Below are 9551 nucleotides of genomic sequence, written 5' to 3'. Positions count from 1 at the left end.
TATTTTTGTGAGATTCCTTTTCATCGTTCATATCATCAAGACAAAAGTTATGTGGGGTGCTCTATAAATTCAGTTTATTTTAACTAAACTTGATTTATATTACATTTCTACATTACAGAAATAGTCATCTAAAGGTACTTGATATTGCAAGGTAAAGACCTCATAATATTAGAGAAAGAAATCCAAGAATCCCCAAAGAGCAAGGACAATGGAGCAGTGTGGAAAAAACTCGTGGAACGTGTCCAGAGAGAGGTGTTTTTGTATGTAAGATATCAGACAGCTTCCCAACACTGACAGTGACCACAGATAACTGAGATTTGTGCTCCTTCTTTGTTCGCCCACTGTGCTGCACCTAACTGGATAAAATTTTAACTTAAATTTAGGTAGTATTACAAGAAATGTGTTTCTGACGACATTTGAGGCAGAAAAATGAGGCATGCATTCGCTGAATCTGTCTTCGTTTTAGATCAACAACAGCTATTTTTGGCTGGACAGTGTTTATTTGCATAGAGCAGCCTAGACCTCAGTGTTTTAAGACTTTGTTTGACAGAAAGAGCAGACTAAAGGGAAATGGCATGCAGCAAATGGCTGGTGGGTAGACTCAAATCAGACCGCCTGAGAAAGGACATGAGCCTTCAGTACATGGGCCACATGATTTACTGGGTAGGCAGATATCAACCTGTGAATGTGGAGCAGGCGACTCAACTTGGCACTTACAGAAAGCACTGAATGACTTGTTACATAGAGAATGGACACCTACCAATGCAACCAGGCTCAGGGACCATCTGCCACACCTAAGTAGACTTGCTGCCGAACCTCTGAGATCAGGAATAAGTGTAGCTTTTACTTCAAGCAAACAGTACAGTCAGTTTAGAGTCCTGTACTGGAGAAAGTCTGTTGCAGATTTCATGCTTGTCCATTCGACATTTGTTGAGATAGGTATGCAAGTCTAAAATACAAACCTTATGGTAGTGCTATGTAATGTTAAAATCAGTGTAAGTAGGTTTCTATCCTCAGGGGACAAATCTGAAGACTCGCAATCTGTCCAAAAGTTGTTAAAATATGTTAGCATGGACCAAAGTATACGATGGATGAACTGGCGCATGTAAAAAATAAAAGTTTACTTGCAGCATTCCCAAGCTGTTGTTTTATCAGAAAATTCAGGCAAGGATTAACTGAATTTGTTCTCTGGTGTTCATACTGTGGTCTGATTCAAAGCCCACAAAGTGGGTGAGCGTTTGATAGTCATATGGCTCACACATTACTCCGCAAACATTCCAGTGCAGGTCAAACTACTGCAAACACAGAAGGATATCAGATTGGATGCACAGCCTTCAGCCAAGAAAACAGATTTTTCAGCCGCTTTGACATTAAATGAGCCAAGAGGAGCAACAGCAGGAGACAGCAGAGGAATATTTTTTATATATAGCTCCAGATATTCAGTGTTGTGACTGAAGTCAGTGAAGCGCTGGAGATGTCGTCCATTTGTAAAACCCTGACAACTGTGTCTAATGACTTCAAGCACCTCAGCTCAGCATAGTGCAGAATATCATCCAAACTCATCACCAGTGTCTGGACCTTTATCTACTGAACACTTGAATACTCTGCACATGTACACAGGTCTATCAACACCTGCATAACAGTGATAGTGGCGAGGAAGAATTAGGCATATCTGGGACTTACGTTGTGCAAGATTCCTCGCTAATAAGGTTATTAGAAAATAAAGCAGCCTGTACCACCCCTAAATTGCCAGATCGGGTGAAAACAACATATCAAGGGGATGAACTTGTTAGCAAAGGGTTACCCATCAACACACTGGCACAGAGGAACATTGTGCTTTTGGCCACCTAATCTAATGTTAACTATTCTTTGAGTTTTTGGAAGTAAGATTTTCTAACTGCTAGTTTATCTACTTTGTTCAACAGAAAGCCAAGCATTGTGACCATCTTTTATTTGGTGCATTTGTAAAGCTTTTTTAGAGGGTCAATATCTTCACTGAACTTTCCCACATACAAGTAAGTATAAAACAGACCAACATACTAGGCAGTATCAAAGAGGAAGGCTAAGTCATGCACTCCATAAAGCACTAAAAACACAAAACAAAGATAAGCACAAATAAACACAAGTGTAAACCAATAAATGAAGCTGAAAATAAAGCAAGGGCTGCGTAGAGATAAATAAAGGCTACTTTACAAGAGTCAGCCATTAGAGCCAGTATAGAAGTCTTGCACAGCATCAGCATTGCTAACCCTTAAGCGCTTTAAATATAACATAACAGCCAATCAGCTACGCATGAATGCATCATGTGGTTTTGGTGATCCACTACACCCTTTTACACAATATCTGTCAGTCTGTATAATAAGAAATGAGCACCAAACATTATAGAAAGTATTACTCAGCTTCAGCTCGTTCTTCAGCACAGGCTTTCTGCTGTGATCCAGCTTTAAAACTGGGAACTGTTGTTAAGTACATTAAAGGGTATTTATGAAAAAAATGAAGCCAACATGGTTATCTCCTGGAATTTATGAAAGAAAGAAAGAAAGAAAGAAAGAAAGAAAGAAAGAAAGAAAGAAAGAAAGAAAGAAAGAAAGAAAGAAAGAAAGAAAGAAAGAAGACGGTCTTTTTTTCCAGAGACTGCATACTGTTCTTATTAACTCCTGCAAGGACGATGATGGCAGCTGCTAGTCCCATGAGGTCATCCTTCAGGCTTGAATGGAGAATATAGGTCTGTAACCTCCCAGAGCCATCACAAAAAAAGACCCAAAAACTGACTGAAAGAAAAAACTGGAAGTAAATGAGTGGCATTTATCTGCACAATAACATGCAGAATCTTTCATTAAAACAATTTTGAACCTAGACAAATCAAACTTTTAGTGAATCTAGGAGTAACCACACACATCAATGTCGGTTTTTGCTTGCTTTTGATGGCTGGCCTGGGGTCTGTTTGTGGTTTTTGTTAGTGCACCATGCAGTGAAGGCAGAAAGACATGCAAGGCCAGCCTGTTAGTAATCAGGCCCAGCAGATTATTAAATGCAATGATTGAGGAAAAGATAAGAAACAGAGCCAGCTCAGTTAGTTAGAAGAAGACTAAGAACCCTCTTAGTCACTACCTAGAATTATCAGTGTTTATAAATTTTACCTCAGCAGATATTTTTGGATTTTTAGAATTAGTTTATAAAGAATGTTTTCTTCTAGAGTATTGCATAGGGAAAATGTCTGTATGCCTATCACAGAGGAAACAAAGAGACTGGCTGTTTAGGTAGAGAAAAACACTGAAAACACTCAGAAAAACAGTCATCTTTTAATTAATTAAGTAATTTATATTCCTGGAGTATAGTGCAAAAGAATGATACCTATTCTACCGAGTCAACTTGGTTAGCAAAGTGCATCGACAGTGCACAGTGATATTTAACAAGAGTCTAATTTGGAACCACAAAACAAAATGTAAATAAAAATAAACCGGGGCTACCAGCAACCATGCCTTTTGCATGGAACAGCTAAATTAAAAGGTTTGAGCACTATGTGACATGGCGAGCTGTTTATATCTACAGGTGGATTAAAATATGAAGGTGATGCATTGGCAAAACAACTACACTGAGCCAAACAAGTAAATTCTTAGTAATATTTATCCTAAAGTTATGGTTTTGCCTGCACCTGTTCAGCACCTGTCAGTTTTATTAAACCAGACATGCTGGGAGCAGACATCCCATCTCCGTCATTAAGGCCTTGCTAATGTGCTACAATTGCAGATTTAAGTGGAATCAGAGTCAAGCGAGGTTAAGCTTCCTTCCTGAAACAACAGCCATCTGTAGGTAGAGGATGAAAGTCATTTAAAGGATGTTGCAGACAGGCATTGAGAGGTGGTTATGACATAAAATACTCTCCGAAATGTAAGGAGAGAGTCTGCTTTCCTTTTGGTTTTATCTGAGCACTGGGCAAGCAGGACTTGCCTTTCTTGCCCAGATACTGTAGACATCTGCTGCATTCAGATAATATGGACTACTACATGAAGTAAAGCTAAAGAGGCTTATTTTATTAGGCTATAAATATGTAGCATTTCTTCTGCAAAGTCAGACATTAAGATGTACGGGGGTTGGGCTGGATATTTTAAAGCAAGAGTCAGTGGGGACTGGTTTGTTTTTAGAACCAATCTCACATGCTATTTTAGGACCTGGAGTTTTTGGCACTTCTATAGCAGCTTTATTTCTCGACTCCTTTAGGTTGCCTCTTTTCTATTGACAGAAAAACTCACTACAGAATAAGGATACTTCATTTGTTTAATTTGCAAAACTTGGGCAAGGCTATCTTTATTTTGTTTATCAAATCTAAATTTACTGTAACAGATCTAGCAAATTGTCTCCTAAATAATGCACATTTATTAATTGTCAAAATCCAAAAGGAAAAAACACATGAAAAGTTAAATGTACACATATTTACTTTCAGAACAGCTGACTAAGTAGTTTAGCTTAGCTTAGCAAAACGAATAAAAATAGGGAACAGCATTATACAGATTATTTGCTTGTAACTGAAAAGAAACTAAGTTAGGCAACCTGTTTCTTTTATTTGGCTCTCACAAGAAACTGAATACACATAGACTATTTATCAAACTGTCAAACTATTCAGTTCATACCAAAAAAAATTGTATTGCTTAATTTTCTAAAAGGCAACCAAGTGAAAGAAACACAAGTATTAAGGGACACAGTGGTCATGCATAAGAAAACTGGCCAAAATTCCTTCACTTGACATTTTCCAGACTAGAAAAGATGTCCAAAAATCTGTCAGTCACCAACAAAATGTAACAATGAGCCTCTTAATTAGGGCCCAGTGTAACAGTCAAGAAAAAGTAGCCAATTTACCACCTGTGCAGTTTAGCTGCATTCCCATGGACTTCTGCAACATAGCACATGCAATGTTTTAGCTTTTATTTAAGAAATAAATTTCTTTACTTTGCTGTTAGACTTTTTTCTGATGAGCTGACCTTGGAATACGATTTTAAGAATGTTCCTATAGACTGTAAAAAAAAAAAAAATTAAAAAAAAGAAGAAACAAAACAAAACAAACCCTAAGGAGTTTCCTTTCGGCTAAACCAAGTTTCCAGACCACAAACAGTTTGGTGGTTTAGTCTGACAAATGTTCTGGTAAAAGAAAGACACAGTGCTGCTTTTGGACAGAGATTCATTAGAAATACAGGAGAGGTATGTTTTTTTTCTCCCATCTCCTGCTTTCCCATAAAAATGAACACACACACACACACACGCACACACAGATATACACACGTAATTGAGATGACATCACTGCAGTAGTATGGACGACTTCCAACCTCGCTCACTCATTCAAATTTCAGGGTCTGTTAAGAAAATCCCATTATTTCTATAAGAATATGAGCTGCAGCTGTTTCATAAAAGATATCATCAGCCATAAGTTGGCTGGCTCAGTTGAAACAAATGGGTTTCTATTGAGAAACGTGTCCTACTGCACAACAAGGCTTTGTGTCTCTGCCCACAGTGCTGTAACATGGGGCAGCGACTGCACTTTTCCTGCTTGATCTCATGCCAAACAAAGAGCGGGCTCCTTTTTTGTCATGACCTCATGCTCATATACTTAACCAACCTCTGAACAGATCCAGCACCTCATTCCAGCACGTAATTTTCTTTTTTTTACTTTCATAAAATGAATTCTTCATCTATCAATAAAACAGTGGTGGAAGACTTTTCGGCTTTTAACTTATACAAAGTCTCCTGTTCAAAATCCCATTTAAGTAACAGTGTATGTATAATATGTGTTATATTATATATGCATAAGCAGAAAAATAAGCTATGAGTAAAAGTGTACACTAGTAAGTTGTGTGAGGAGTGTTGTAGTTTGAAAAATGTCCTGTACTTCAAGAGGAATACTGGAGTTTTCCCAGAAAAATGTACTTTAAGGCTCAAAAATATTGATTCTTCAGGAATACTGGCACCAGAGAGTGTTGTATATGCTATCTTAATGATCTCTTAATGAGTATGAAAAATGTATTGTTGGGACTATTTAACTGCCCTTCATACTTTTAGGCAGTTTAATATATAATTTTACCAGCTTAAAAGCCATCTTTAAGTAACCAATAATAGACCTACAGCTATCACATGCAAAGTAGTTTAAACTTAAATATTAAGTAAAACACAATATCTCAAGTGTGTTTCAGTGCAACTCTTTAATGTACTAGTTCAGTGTGTGCAAGCTGCATTTTACTCCATCAAGGTGGAGCTAGTTTTCACAGCTTCACTCACAATTATTTACATATAGATAGTTCAGTCCATAGGTTCCCTTAGAGTCCCTTTAGAGTAAAGTAAATGAGGTGGTTATGCAAATTCAGTATAAATTCTAGTTTTGTAGTTAGAAATGGAACAATTAAAAGTGACAGCTGTCCCAAAATTGGAGGTGGGAGGGAGGGGTGGATGGATGGATGGGTGGATGGATGAAAAAAAGACATTGCCTTCTGTGTGCAATAGTTGTTTACAAAACTTTGTGTCATATATTTTCAATAAAACCTTCAAAGGAGTTCAGTGGGGAAATCATTTATTTGTAGAACTTCTAATAATCAGTGATGTCATTTTTTTAAAGTGACTTTAGCTGTAAAAAGCACGATATGTCTCTGTGAAATAATGTGGAACTGAAGTATGAAGAGACACAAGGAAATTGGAAAATAGGAAATACACAACTCTTTGCCGCTCCAGGTCACAACAGATCCCAGGGAAAAAAGCAGAAAGAAAACCCATAATTCATTCTCCTTTGCCACATAAAATCATTACAGATGAACAGTAACTCACAGCATCCAGTTTGAGATACATTTCTAGCATATTTGCTGCCTCTGGGACTCATTTTGACAGAAGCATTCCCCTCTGGACTGTCTGTCAGTCCTGGTGGCTTGTTAAATCGGGTCATGTTTCTGTTCTAAGGTTAAGATCACACAAATGATTGAAAGGGTGTGTGTTGGATGGATCTGCCACAGGCCAGTTCTTCCAGACTGCATCACTCACTGCCAGTTGTCCTGGATCCAACCTTTCTGCCAATTATTTTTCAAACCATTCAGGCCCCCCGAGGTCTTACAGAGACCTCTTGTAAATAGAAAATTTGCATGAAATTTGGCTTACTTATGTGCCAAGCAGCTATGCCATGAGGAGTATTTTATTTCACTCACAAAACTTTGAGAAGGAAAATAAATTAAGGACATATTTAAACAAGCCAAAAATGTTTCAATGAAGTAAAAGATGGACCGTTTTTATTGTGCACTTTAATGGATGCGTAATGAAATTATGGCTCATAGTTAAGACCATAAAAAGAGGTGTCAAGGTGATGTATAATTAAACATTTTAGGTATTTTTCAAACTTCAAAGTGCAGGCAGACACTGAGTTTTCTGTATAGCGGTCTATGAAGAACAGACCTAGTGAAACAACGGTGTGTGTATGTGGGGATGGGGGGCGGGATGCAAGGCAGGCTGGTTATAGATCAATCAGAGCCGGGTTGCGTTTTTTAATGTTTAAAATGGATAATAAGAACGGACAGATCCAGACAGTTTCATATAAAGTCAAAGAAGAGGGACTAATGCGTTACTTTCTTACATGTATCAAGTGTTTCTTAACAGCCCTTCTGTGAACACTGTTCAGGTCGCTGGATTGTTGATTTGAATGGTGAGATATACAGATGTGTGCATGATTTAGGTTTGATCCGTGTTAATGTAACTTTACCCGAATTCCTTATTAATAAGACTCTGTATGCATGAGTTGTTTTAGAAGCATATTACAGACTGTGATGGATTACCTCTGCTCAGGGTCACAGACCTTTAAAAGGTTTTTAAATATAGAGTTTTTATCTCTTCGTCTATTTCGAATCCTAGACCTCAGAATGGACTTCCTTTTATATGAGTCGTGAACAAATATTTCTGTGCAATTATAGGAAAGGGATACAGAGTTTTAATGAGGTCAGACAAAAGCAAATACACATTTATAGGAAGGCTACTCATGCAGCACAGAGGAAAAGGGCTAAAGCTAATCAGGCTGAACGCTAGTTGGAAGCAGGATTTGAAATGAATTTTGCACTCTTGATGCAATAATTTGACATTTTGGGAAATCCACGTACTCAGTAATACATGCCAAGATTGACACCACTCTGCATTAAATGATGATGGAGTGATGGCGGCTACGTCATCAGGCGACACGTTAACTGATAATATTTTTTTAAATAGACTGGAAAGTGAGTCTGAAAGCTTTGAAACCTTTGTACCAAAAGGTAACAGAATCCATCTATTTCTTTCAAAGATTACAAAATAACAGATTACATCTGGTTTAATTCAGAGAAACCAGAATGTCAATGACATCATAGCTCATCTGGGTCACTATCCATCACAGTTCACAGGTTATTATGATGTGTGAAGTACAAAGAGAAAGTGATAGGTTTGTTGTCGCTGGCTGGCCGTATTGCACAAAGTGGACAGAGTAATGCCACTCAAATTGAAAATACTAAACGTGACCTTGACCTTGAGTAGAATGTTTGTGAAAACCCATTAGGTGATCACTGTATGCATGTTTCATTAAATTCTGACCATTACTCATTATTATCATGACCACTGGACGAGGATCAGTTGTGAATGTGAACAGACAGAATAACAGATGCCTCACCATGAGTATGAGCTCCTGCTGGATGTTCATGGGTTTAAAACATCATGTTCAGATGAAAAGCTGTGGTTCTGAAAGTGTTACACATTCCATTTCTTGGCCAAATGAATTACTTGAATATTTTAACTGGTATCTTACAGTTGTTGCCTCAGACGTTTTCTTCAGGTAAGTAGCAGACCTTGTAATTTTAATCCTTTCAGCATTTTTAAAACATCCCTACACGATTTACCTTGGGAATAGATTATTTCCCAACTTAAATGAAAAATTGTGAATTAATATTGGTTGGTTTCCACTATTGAGCCTGAAGCTGCGCATTGCTGTGGCCAAACCAAACAGCCCAGGAGCTACTGGGCTCAGGTGAACACATGGGGTTTCCTGACACAAACCCGGCTCCGCTGCATCCATCCACGACGTGCAGACAGAAAAACTGTCAAGTTGTTACCGATACAATAACACGGGATGAATCACCCCGGATTTTATTTTACTCCACAACACAGCAGCAGCAACAGAAATCCGAGGGGTAATTAATTTCCCTGCAGCTATATATGTTAACACTCTTATCCCACTGCAAATTGTGGTGCTGCCAAATCAAGCAAAGCAGAAGCAACTAAAAAGCCAGCGGAGCCTCGGCTGTCAGTGGCAGCAGGTCTGGTTTTGTTGAGAGCAGCAGTCATACAGCACATGTACAGCCATCTTTTATTGATGAGCTGTCCTCACATCAGTCCAGTTATTACAACAAATGAATAAACTCTTCTGAATTTACTTTCATATACAATGCGACCCATTTAAGACAAGTGTCTAGCTATGAGTTAAAGCATTACTGAATATAAGCTATAAGTCCCTCTAATGCATCTGCATTAGTCCACTTAAGTCACAGTGATAAAGATCGGTTTCTCTG

Source organism: Astatotilapia calliptera, chromosome 5, assembly GCF_964374335.1.
Source record: "Astatotilapia calliptera chromosome 5, fAstCal68.1, whole genome shotgun sequence".
NCBI lineage: Eukaryota > Metazoa > Chordata > Actinopteri > Cichliformes > Cichlidae > Astatotilapia > Astatotilapia calliptera.
Note: the sequence above shows the minus strand (reverse complement) of the source record.